Source organism: Choloepus didactylus, chromosome X (assembly GCF_015220235.1).
Source record: "Choloepus didactylus isolate mChoDid1 chromosome X, mChoDid1.pri, whole genome shotgun sequence".
Taxonomy (NCBI): domain Eukaryota; kingdom Metazoa; phylum Chordata; class Mammalia; order Pilosa; family Megalonychidae; genus Choloepus; species Choloepus didactylus.
This window is the reverse complement of record NC_051334.1, coordinates 49,265,695-49,277,674: the sequence shown is the minus strand read 5'-3', so window position 1 is coordinate 49,277,674 and position 11,980 is coordinate 49,265,695.

Below are 11,980 nucleotides of genomic sequence, written 5' to 3'. Positions count from 1 at the left end.
AAAAAGGTGACATAACTGCAGATCCTGAGGAAATTAAAAAAATTATAAGAGGATATTATGAACAACTGTATGGCAACAAACTGGATAATGTAGAAGAAATGGACAATTTCCTGGAAACATATGAACAACCTAGACTGACCAGAGAAGAAATAGAAGACCTCAATCAACCCATCACAAGCAAAGAGATCCAATCAGTCATCAAAAATCTTCCCACAAATAAATGCCCAGGGCCAGATGGCTTCACAGGGGAATTCTACCAAACTTTCCAGAAAGAACTGACACCAATCTTACTCAAACTCTTTCAAAACATTGAAAAAAATGGAACACTACAGTAACTCATTTCATGAAGCTAACATCAATCTAATACCAAAACCAGGCAAAGATGCTACAAAAAAGGAAAACTACCGGCCAATCTCCCTAATGAATATAGATGCAAAAATCCTCAACAAAATACTTGCAAATCGAATCCAAAGACACATTAAAAAAATCATACACCATGACCAAGTGGGGTTCATTCCAGGCATGCAAGGATGGTTCAACATAAGAAAAACAATCAATGTATTACAACACATTAAAAACTCGAAAGGGAAAAATCAATTGATCATCTCAATAGATGCTGAAAAAGCATTTGACAAAATCCAACATCCCTTTTTGATAAAAACACTTCAAAAGGTAGGAATTGAAGGAAACTTCCTCAACATGATAAAGAGCATATATGAAAAACCCACAGCCAGCATAGTACTCAATGGTGAGAGACTGAAAGCCTTCCCTCTAAGATCAGGAACAAGACAAGGATGCCCGCTGTCACCACTGTTATTCAACATTGTGCTGGAAGTGCTAGCCAGGGCAATCCGGCAAGACAAAGAAATAAAAGGCATCCAAATTGGAAAAGAAGAAGTAAAACTGTCATTGTTTGCAGATGATATGATCTTATATCTAGAAAACCCTGAGAAATCAACGATACACCTACTAGAGCTAATAAACAAATTTAGCAAAGTAGCGGGATACAAGATTAATGCACATAAGTCAGTAATGTTTCTATATGCTAGAAATGAACAAACTGAAGAGACACTCAAGAAAAAGATACCATTTTCAATAGCAACTAAAAAAATCAAGTACCTAGGAATAAACTTAACCAAAGATGTAAAAGACCTATACAAAGAAAACTACATAACTCTACTAAAAGAAATAGAAGGGGACCTTAAAAGATGGAAAAATATTCCATGTTCATGGATAGGAAGGCTAAATGTCATTAAGATGTCAATTCTACCCAAACTCATCTACAGATTCAATGCAATCCCAATCAAAATTCCAACAACCTACTTTGCAGACTTGGAAAAGCTAGTTATCAAATTTATTTGGAAAGGGAAGATGCCTCGAATTGCTAAAGACACTCTAAAAAAGAAAAACGAAGTGGGAGGACTTACACTCCCTGACTTTGAAGCTTATTATAAAGCCACAGTTGCCAAAACAGCATGGTACTGGCACAAAGATAGACATATAGATCAATGGAATCGAATTGAGAATTCAGAGATAGACCCTCAGATCTATGGCCGACTGATCTTTGATAAGGCCCCCAAAGTCACCGAACTGAGCCATAATGGTCTTTTCAACAAATGGGGCTGGGAGAGTTGGATATCCATAGCCAAAAGAATGAAAGAGGACCCCTACCTCACCCCCTACACAAAAATTAACTCAAAATGGACCAAAGATCTCAATATAAAAGAAAGTACCATTAAACTCCTAGAAGATAATGTAGGAAAACATCTTCAAGACCTTGTATTAGGAGGCCAGTTCCTAGACTTTACACCCAAAGCACAAGCAACAAAAGAGAAAATAGATAAATGGGAACTCCTCAAGCTTAGAAGTTTCTGCACCTCAAAGGAATTTCTCAAAAAGGTAAAGAGGCAGCCAACTCAATGGGAAAAAATTTTTGGAAACCATGTATCTGACAAAAGACTGATATCTTGCATATACAAAGAAATCCTACAACTCAATGACAATAGTACAGTCGGCCCAATTATAAAATGGGCAATAGATATGAAAAGACAGTTCTCTGAAGAGGAAATACAAATGGCCAAGAAACACATGAAAAAATGTTCAGCTTCACTAGCTATTAGAGAGATGCAAATTAAGACCACAATGAGATACCATCTAACACCGGTTAGAATGGCTGCCATTAAACAAACAGGAAGCTACAAATGCTGGAGGGGATGTGGAGAAATTGGAACTCTTATTCATTGTTGGTGGGACTGTATAATGGTTCAGCCACTCTGGAAGTCAGTCTGGCAGTTCCTTAGAAAACTCGATATAGAGCTACCATTCGATCCAGCGATTGCACTTCTCGGTATATACCCGGAAGATCGGAAAGCAGTGACACGAACAGATATCTGCACGCCAGTGTTCATAGCAGCATTATTCACAATTGCCAAGAGATGGAAACAACCCAAATGTCCTTCAACAGATGAGTGGATAAATAAAGTGTGGTATATACACACGATGGAATACTACGCGGCAGTAAGAAGGAACGATCTGGTGAAACATATGACAACATGGATGAACCTTGAAGACATAATGCTGAGCGAAATAAGCCAGGCACAAAAAGAGAAATATTATATGCTACCACTAATGTGAACTTTCAAAAATGTAAAACAAATGGTTTATAATGTAGAATGTAGGGGAACTAGCAGTAGAGAGCAATTAAGGAAGGGGGAACAATAATCCAAGAAGAACAGATAAGCTATTTAATGTTCTGGGGATGCCCAGAAATGACTATGGTCTGTTAATTTCTGATGGATGTAGTAGGAACAAGTTCACTGAAATGTTGCTATATTATGTAACTTTCTTGGGGTAAAGTAGGAACATGTTGGAAGTTAAGCAGTTATCTTAGGTTTGTTGTCTTTTTCTTACTCCCTTGTTATGGTCTCTTTGAAATGTTCTTTTATTGTATGTTTGTTTTCTTTTTAACTTTTTTTTACATACAGTTGATTTAAACAAGAAGGGAAAGTTAAAAAAAAAAAAAAAGAAAGAAAAAAGACAAACAAGGAAAAAAAAAAAAAAAGATGTAGTGCCCCCTTGAGGAGCCTGTGGAGAATGCAGGGGTATTCGCCTACCCCACCTCCATGGTTGCTAACATGACCACAGACATAGGGGACTGGTGGTTTGATGGGTTGACCCCTCTACCATAAGTTTTACCCTTGGGAAGACGGTTGCTGCAAAGGAGAGGCTAGGCCTCCCTGTATTTGTGCCTAAGAGTCTCCTCCTGAATGCCTCTTTGTTGCTCAGATGTGGCCCTCTCTCTCTGGCTAAGCCAACTTGAAAGGTGAAATCACTGCCCTCCCCCCTACGTGGGATCAGACACCCAGGGAAGTGAATCTCCCTGGCAACGTGGAATATGACTCCCGGGGAGGAATGTAGACCCGGCATCGTGGGATGGAGAACATCTTCTTGACCAAAAGGGGGATGTGAAAGGAAATGAAATAAGCTTCAGTGGCAGAGAGATTCCAAAACGAGCCGAGAGATCACTCTGGTGGGCACTCTTATGCACACTTTAGACAACCCTTTTTAGGTTCTAAAGAATTGGGGTAGCTGGTGGTGGATACCTGAAACTATTAAACCACAACCCAGAACCCATGAATCTCGAAGACAGTTGTATAAAAATGTAGCTTATGAGGGGTGACAGTGGGATTGGGAATGCCATAAGGACCAAACTCCACTTTGTCTAGTTTATGGATGGATGTGTAGAAAAGTAGGGGAAGGAAACAAACAGACAAAGGTACCCAGTGTTCTTTTTTACTTCAATTGCTCTTTTTCACTCTAATTATTATTCTTGTTATTTTTGTGTGTGTGCTAATGAAGGTGTCAGGGATTGATTTAGGTGATGAATGTACAACTATGTAATGGTACTCTAAACAATCAAAAGTACAATTTGTTTTGTATGACTGCGTGGTATGTGAATATATCTCAATAAAATGATTAAAAAAAATAAATGAACTAGTCTTGACATACACATCCAGAACATTGCACCCCCAAACAGCAGGATATGCATTTTTCTCAAGTTCTCATTGATCATTCTCCAGGAGAAACCACATACTGGGTCACAAAACAGGTCTCAATAAATATAAAAAGAATGAAATTATACAAAGAATTTTCTCTGCTCATAATGGAATGAAGCTGGAAATCAATAACAGATGGAGAATGGTAAAATTCACAAATAAATGGAGGTTAAACAACACACATAAATAATCAGTGGGTTAAAGAAGAAATTGCGAGAGAAATCAGTAAATATCTCGAGATGAATGAAAACGAGAAAACAATATATAAAAACTTATGGGATGCAGTGAAGACAGTGCTGAGATGGGAATTTATAGCCCTAAATGCCTCCATTAAAAAAAGAACTAAAATTGAAGACCTAACTGCCCACTTGGAAGAACTAGAAACAGAACAGCAAAATAACCCTAGGGCAGGCAGAGAGAGGGAGGTGACAAGGATTGGAGTGGAGGTAAATGAAATTGAGATAAGAAAACAACAGAGAGAATTAACAAAAACAAAAATTGGTTCTTTGAGGAAATCAATAAAATTGACAAACCCTTAGCTATATTGACAAAGAAAAAAAGAGAGAAGATTAAAATAAAATCAGAAATGACAGGGAACATTACTACTGACCCCACAGAAATAAGATCATAAGAGGATACTACGAACAACTGTACACCAAACAAATTAGACAATTTAGATGAAATGGACAATTTCTTAGAAGCACACAAACAACCTACACTGACTCTAGAAGAAATAGAAAACCTCAACAAATCAATCATAAGAGATTGAATCAGTCATGAAAAACCTCCCAGCAAAGAAAAGCCCAGGACCAGATGGCTTCACAAGTGAATTCTACTAATCATTCCAAGAATAATTAATATCAACCCTGCTCAAGGAAGTCAGATTTCCACAGTGACCCATTTTTCCAGTCTCCAATCACAAGGACCCATCTGTTTAAACAGGTTTGAAAAATGTGCCACCAGGACTCGATCAATACAATATATGCTCAGATTGTAGAACACTGTCACAAGAAAACATGAAAATGGCTAATATAATGTCACTACACAGTCAAAAATAATAAAGCTAGCAATGGAACTTCTAACAGATTAAAAAGAACATACCTTTACTTAAGTGACCTACCTGAATACCAGGTAGGTCTAGAAAAAAATTCAGCAGAATTATAAGGTTCAACTCTATGAAACATAAAAAATGATCAAATATTGGCAATACCTTATGGTTTAACCTATTAAACTGTTTTAAAACAGAAACACAAGCCTTGATCAGCACAGCAAAACATTAACAACAATAATAATAACTGGCCACCAAATGCTGACAATTTTCTAGTGGGACCTTGTTTCTGTCAGAACATTTTCATAAACATTAAAGACAGTAGAGATTATGTACTATTAATGCATGTCCCATGTTATATATTATGATTTCTAAATCTGTTCAGATGTCTGATTTGGTTTTATGTTGATCCTATTTAAGATGTTTGTTTGGGAGAAAGAAAAACACAAGAGAATGTAAAACCCACTTAAAATGGCTACCATTAAAAAAAACAGAAAATTACAAGTGTTGGAGAGGATGTGGATAAATAGGAACATTTATTTATTGCTGGTGGGAACGTAAAATGGAACAGCCACTCTGGAAGACAGTTTGGCAGTTCCTCAGGAAGCTAAGTATAGAATTACTATCTGGCCCAGTAATCCTGCTACTAGGTATATACCCAGGAGAATTGAAAGCAAGGACTCAAAAAGATATTCACACATTGATGTTCATAATGGCATTATTAACAATTGCCAAAAGATTGAAGCAACTCAAGTGCCCATCCACAGATGAATGGATAAACAAAATGTGGTATATACACAGAATGGAATTTTTTCAGCCATAAGCAAAGGAATGAAGTTCTGAAAATGCACATGGGTGAAACTTGAAGACATCATGCAGAGTGAAATAAAACAGGCACAAAAGGACAAATGTTGTTGATCTCACTGATATGAAATAATTAGAATAAACAAACTGACAGAGTCTAAATCTGGAGTATAGGTTACCAGGGGCTTGTTTGTGGGTAACGAATGGGGAGCTAATGCTTGAGTTGTACAGTTTCTACTTGGTTGATTGTAAAGTTTTTGTAATGGATGGTGGTGATCATAGTACACCATTGTGAATGTATTAACAGCACTGAATTATATATGTGAATGTGGTTAAAAGGGGGAATTTTAGGTTGTATATATGTTACTAGAATAAAAATTTTATAAAACCAGCAACCTAGAACTGCACAATACAAAGAGTGAACCCTATTGTAAATGATAAACTATGGCTAATAGTACAATTATAGTTAACAGTACAATTATAAAAATGCTCTTTCATGAATTGTAATAAACATACCACACTAATGGAAAGTGTTAATAATAGGGAGGTATATGGGAACTCTGTATTTTGTATATGACTTTTCTGTAAACCTACAACTTCTCTAATAAAAAAAGATAACCTGCTGGGGTTTGGATTTGGATTGCATTGAATCTATAGATGAGTTTGTGGTAGAATTAACAATTAACAACATCGAGATTTCCAATCCATGAACATCTCTCCATATTTAGGTCTTCTTTGATTTCTTTCATGAATGCTTTTAATATTCAGAACACATATCTTGCAAATATTTTCTTAGATTAATACCAAAGTAATTCATGTTTTTTGGCACTATTGTGAATGGTGCCATTTAATAATTTTTTATTTCAATTTCTAATTGTTCATTGATAATTTATAGAAATAAAATTTATTTTTATTTATTGACCTTTAAAAAATGAGGAAACAATCCCAACACCCATCTACAGATGAATGGATAAACAAAGTACTGTTTTCCCATACAATGGAGCATTATTCAGCCATAAAAAGGAATAACTGCTGGTACATGCTACAGTATGGCTGAAACTTGAAATCATTACATTGGGTGAAATAAGCTAGACACAATAGGACAAATATTTTATTATTCTACTCACATGAAATATTTAGAATAAGCAAATTCATAGAGCCAAAAGGAGATTAGAGGGTAACAGGGGGCAGGCAGAAGTGGAAATGTGTGTTTTTGCTTAATAAGTACAGAGTTTCCATTTGGGGTCATGAAAAACTCTTGGTAATGGATGGTGAAGATGGTAGCACAACATTGTGATTGTAATTAATACCAGTGAAGTGTACACTTAAAATAGTTTAAATGGTGAATTTTGCATTATGTATATTTTGCCACAATCAAAAAAATGTTCAAGTAACTCACAGAAAGGCAAGAAAGGTGAAACAGAGGAATGAAAAGCATAGAAAATAAACAATAATTAAGTGTCCAACTTAAATCCTGACATACTAACAATATATTAGATGTAAATAGTCTAAACACACCAGACTGAGGTTGTCAGAATAGATAAACATGCATGACTCAAGTATATGTGTTTACAAGTATCTCACTTCAAATATAGTAATATAGATAGCTTAAAAGGAAAAGGTTAGAAAAAGACATACCATGCAAATACTAAACAAAAGAAAGCCCTAGTGGCTATATAAATGAAATCAATTTATGATTTACTGAATGGAAAATTACTAAGGATAAGGAAGGGCATTATATAATTATATGAGGGTCAATTCACCAAGAAGGCTTAACAACCATAAAGGTGTATGCACCAAAGAATAGAGCTTTAAAATACATGACCCAAAAAATAAAGAACTGAAAGAAGAAATAGACAAATCCACCATTACACTTAGGAAACTCAAAATATCTCTAAAGGAGTCAATAGAATCATTTGACAGAAAATCAGCAAGGATATAGAAAAAATGAACAACATCAGCTAACAGGGTCTAATTTACATTTACAGAACATTCCACCCAACAGTAGAAGAGTATATATTCTTTTTGAGCAAATATGGAACACTCACCAAGACAACATCCTGGATCATAAAACAAAATATTTCAAAATTTAAAGAACCAAAATCATACAATGTATGTTCTCTGACAGTAATATAATTAAACTAGAAATCAAAACCAGAAAGGGAACAGAAAAATTTCTGAACACCTAAAAACTAAGACACTTCTAAATAATCCATGGGTCAGAGAGAAAGTCTTAAGGTAAATTTAAAAATCAATGGAGAAGGATGGGGCAAGATGGCAGAATGGTGAGGTGTTTCTTTTAGCTACTCCTCTGGGGCAGCTGCTAGATAGCCAGGAACTGTATGGAATGGATGCCACAGAAGAATAAGAGTTTGGACACACAGCACACAACAGTCTCCAGCATGTGTACCAGCTGAGATCAGTGAAATCTGTAAGTTCTGGTGGCCAGGAGGCCCATGCCCCTCCCTGCCCTGACTAATTTTGCTGCTAGTATCCCAAGGGGTCATCGGTGCTGGGAACCAGGAGAGAACTGCAGGTACAGCACTGATTAACAAACTCAGACTGCTGAACAAAAACTCCAACCATAGATAATCTGAGACCAGACACTGGAGACTCTGGGAGCAGGCAGCCCAGTGGAGAGGAGATAGGGCTAGCAAAAAAAAAAAAAAAAAAAAAGCCCCAAAAAACAAAAACAAAAACAGAGACTTTGAGAGTTGGGGGTGAACATAATATGGAGAACAGCTGGGCTCAAACAGAACCTGGCACATTTGCAAACTGGGGAAACCAGGGCCCTTCTCTGAAAAGAAGGTTTTTCTGGTTACATGTTTTCTACTCAATTGCCTTGTCTTTTTGAATTTCAATAGCCCATTAGAACTGCAAGGATGGAATTAAGGGCTTGTCTTTAAATAGTTTATACTTGGACTTTCTTTTTCTATTGTCATTTTTTAAATCTTTTTGTCTCTTTTTTAAAATAACTATTCTAAGTAGCCCATTACAGAAAGCCTTAAAAACTTGCAATTTGGGCCCAGGCAAGAGCAGAGCTAAGATAGCTTTGAGAGATAAAGCAATAAGTTTAGTGGGGAGAAAATTCACTAAGGATTTCCAAGAAAAGGGGGGCTTGGGCCAGCTCCAGTGGCAGCACTCCTTTGGGAAATTCAGACCCCAGGGGTGGAATTCAGAAACCAGTTTCAGTTAGCCATGCCCCTGACTGGGTCAGGGTCACCAGGAGAACTAAAGGTTCTATAACTCTTCACACTGGTGGGGGAGCTGCAGGCTGGCAAGTGCCACCTGCTAGACAGCATAGGAAAAGCACAGAGTCTAAAGGCCTCACAGGAGGGTCTCATTCTCAAGGAAACTCCATACCCTCCACCTGAGACCTGGGCCTCTCTGGACTGGGAAAACCTGATGGGTTGACCATATCTGAAGAGACACTCACACAAAAGGGCTACATGTAGGCAGGGCAAGAAACAGAAAAACAAGAGGTGAAAAACTCTGATCAACTAAACAGAATCTAAGTTAGAGGTCTAGAATAAGCTGAACTGAACACAAAAGATTAGAGAACAAAGCCAATCAACAAGAAAACCCTAGGTAAAAGGGTGAAAATGAGCTCCAGAATAAACTAATCAAGAAAGTCAGATGCCTAGACAGCTTGAGATAACAAGCCATACTAGGAAACATGAAAATATGGACCAGCCAAAGGAACAAACTAACAGTTCAACCGAGATACAGGAGTTGAAGCAATTATTGCTAAATCAACTCAATGAACTGAAAGAAGAACTAATTGGAGATGTTCAAACAAATCTAAATCAATTCAAAAATCAAGACAATGAACTGAGGGAAGACATAGCAAAAAAGATGAAGGATATAAGGAAGACACTGGATGACCATAAGGAAGAATTCATAAACTTGAAAAAACAAATGGCAGAACTTATGGGAATGAAGGGCATAATGGAGGAGATGAAAAAGATGATGAAGGGATACAACAGTAGATTTGAACAGGCAGAAGAAAGGATTAGTGAATTGGAGGACCAGACATCTGAATTCAGACACACAAAAGAACAGATGGTGTAAAGAATGGAAAAATACAAGCAGGGTCTTAGGGAGCTGAGTGACAATATGAAGTACACAAATATATGTGTTATGGGTGTCCCAGAGGGAGAAGAGAGGGGAAAAGGGGCAGAAAGAATAATAGAAGAAATACACACTGAAAATTTCCCAACTCTTATGAAAGACACAAAATTACAGATTCAAGAAGTACAGCATACCCCAAACAGAATAGATCCCAATAGAAGTACTCCAAGACACTTACTGATCAGATTGTCCAATGTCAAAGACAAAGAGAGAATTCTGAAAGCAGCAAGAGAAAAACAATCCATCAATACAAGGGAAGCTCAATAAGACTATGTACAGATTTCTCTGCAGAAACCATGGAGGTGAGAAGACAGTGGTATGATATATTTAAGACACTAAAAGAGAAGAACTGCCAACCAAGAATTCTATATCTGGCAAAACTGTCCTTCAAAAATGAGGAAGAGATTAAAATATTTTCAGACAAACAGACACTGGGAGAGTTTGTGAATAAGAGACCGGCACTACAAGAAATACTAAAGGGAGTGCTACAGGCTGATAGGAAAAGACAGGAGAGAGAGGTTTGGAGAAGAGTGTAGAAATGAAGATTATCAGGAAGGGTAAAAGGAGAGAGAGGAAAAAATAAGACATGACATATATAAAATCCAAAAGACAAAATGGTAGAAGAAAGTACTGCCCTTACAGTAATAACACTAAATGTTAATAGATTAAACTCCCTAATAAAAAGACACAGACTGGCAGAACGGATTAAAAAACAGGACCCATCTATGTGCTGTCTAAAAGAAACTCATTTTAGACACAAGGACAAAAATACGCTGAAAGTGAAAGGTTGGAAAAAGATATTTCATGCAAACAGTAACCAAAAAAAGCAGGAGTAGCTATACTAATATAGGCAAATTAGACTTCAAAAGTAAAACAATAAAAAGAGACAAAGAATGACACTATATGTAAATAAAAGGATCAATTCATCAAGAAAACATTAACAGTCATTAATATTTATGCACCAAGCCAGAGTGACCCAAAATTCATGAGGCAAACACTGAGAACACTGAAAGGAGACATAGATAACTCTACAATAACCATTGAAGACTTCAATACACCACTCTCATCAATGGATAGAGCATCTAGACAAATGATCAATAAGGAAATGGAGATGTTAAATTGTATGATAAATGAACTAGACTTGACAGACATTTATAGAACACTACACCCTACAACAGCAGGATACACATTTTTATCAAGTGCTCATGGAACATTCTCTGGGGTAGACCACATGTTGGGTCACAAAGCAAGTCTCAAAAAATTTAAAAATACTCATATTATAAAAAACACTTTCTCAGATAATAATGGAATGAAGCTGGAAATAAATAATAGGCAGAAGACTGTAAAATTCACAAATATATGGAGACTAAACAACACACTCTACAAAAACCAGTGGGTAAAGGAAGAATTATGAGAAATTAGTAAATACCTCAAGACAAATGAGGATGAAAACACAACATATCAAAACTTATGGGATGCAGCAAAGGTGGTTCTGAGAGGGAAATTTATTGCCCTAAATGCCTATATTAAAAGAGAAGAGAGAGCAAAAATAGAGGAATTAACTGTTCACCTGGAGGAACTAGAGAAAGAACAGCCAACTAACCCCAAATCAAACAGAAGGAAAGAAATAACAAAGATTAGAGCAGAAATAAGTGAAATTGAGAACATGAAAACAATAGAGAAAATCAACAAAACCAGAAGTTGGTTCTTTGAGAAAATCAACAAAATTGATGGAACCCTAGCTAGGCTAACGGGGGGGGGGGGGGATGCAAATAAATGCAATCAGAAATGGGAAAGGCGGCATAACTATGACCCTGCAAAAATAAAGGAGATAATAAGAAGATACAACGAGTAACTATATGTTATAAACTAGACAACCTAGATGAAATGGACAACGTCCTAGAAAAGCATGAACAACCAACATTGACTTGAGAAGAAATAG